A 1,060-nucleotide genomic window follows, 5' to 3' on the forward strand; every position below is an offset into this window, starting at 1 on the left:
GATACAACATCCAGATTCAAGACGTCATCGACACTACACCTGAGTCAAGGCTGCTGAGAAACTGCAGCGTTATACAGTCTTATGTCTTCTCTTAGATGTTACATTAGTATTATTAAAAATGAATTTTCTTCTTTGGGTATTAAATGCTTGGGAAATGATGGTTTCTAAATATTATGGGACCTCGGATGTTTTCTTTTTCTCGATGTTTAGGGACAGTGGGGTAGGCAGGAAAAGGTCCATAGAAAGGTGGGTCGACCAGCCTGACTTTGGACATTGTTTTGTTTTGATTTACTGAGAGTTCCATATGTATTTGCTTAAGTCATTTCCTTACACAAATTGCTAAAATTCCTCATTTCAGTGTTATGGAGTACTGCGTCGCATAACATGTACCCTATATAAGGAGGTGCGAGAGCCCGAAAGGCAGGGCTTTCAGATTCGACTCGAGACCTCCGGGCGCTCTAGACGTCCGTCATGACATGAGTTGCTTGTTTGTAATAAACTTTATTATACCAGCAAGAACAGTGTTGAGCATCCTTCCTCATCACTTCAACAGCACTGTCGCATGAAAGATACGACAGTAGTGCAGTAAAAAGATTAATATTTACTGTTGAAATGTAGAATACGTTAGCATAAAATTGAAAAGAAAATGATCGATGAGCTTAGGAATGATGAAAGCCATCATTTAACTGGATTTGTGTCATTTCTATACCGGCAAGTCATGATCTAGCTATTTCCTTCCCACCCTGTCGGTGTCCACTGAAAAAGCAGCAGCGCCCTCTGCTTTTTGTAAAGAGGAGTGAAAAAAGCTTACAGCACCTGGTATTCCCAGGCGGTCTCCCATCCAAGTACTGACCAGGCCCGACCCTGCTTAGCTTCCGAGATCAGACGAGATCGGGCATGTTCAGGGTGGTATGGCCGTAAGCAAATATTGTGCCTACCAAAGGGCAATTTAAAGATACTATATCACCACGCTTTGCTCTTTCGTCTATACAGGGAGCGCCTGCAGATTGCCAGACACACTCACAGCTTTTAAATGTCAAATCAGAATGTACAAAGTGGC

General features: G+C 42.4%; 1 non-coding gene across 1 annotated transcript; it reads right to left on the bottom strand.

The window, feature by feature from the left end:
• Positions 1 to 804: 804 nt before the first annotated feature.
• LOC129115902 (5S ribosomal RNA) lies at positions 805 to 923 on the bottom strand. Its single transcript, XR_008533291.1, has one exon. It is a non-coding gene; the product is annotated as a 5S ribosomal RNA (ribosomal RNA).
• Between the last annotated feature and the right edge of the window lie 137 nt (positions 924 to 1,060).

The sequence above is a fragment of the Anoplopoma fimbria genome, unplaced genomic scaffold (genome assembly GCF_027596085.1).
Source record: "Anoplopoma fimbria isolate UVic2021 breed Golden Eagle Sablefish unplaced genomic scaffold, Afim_UVic_2022 Un_contig_2119_pilon_pilon, whole genome shotgun sequence".
In the NCBI taxonomy this organism is placed as follows: domain Eukaryota; kingdom Metazoa; phylum Chordata; class Actinopteri; order Perciformes; family Anoplopomatidae; genus Anoplopoma; species Anoplopoma fimbria.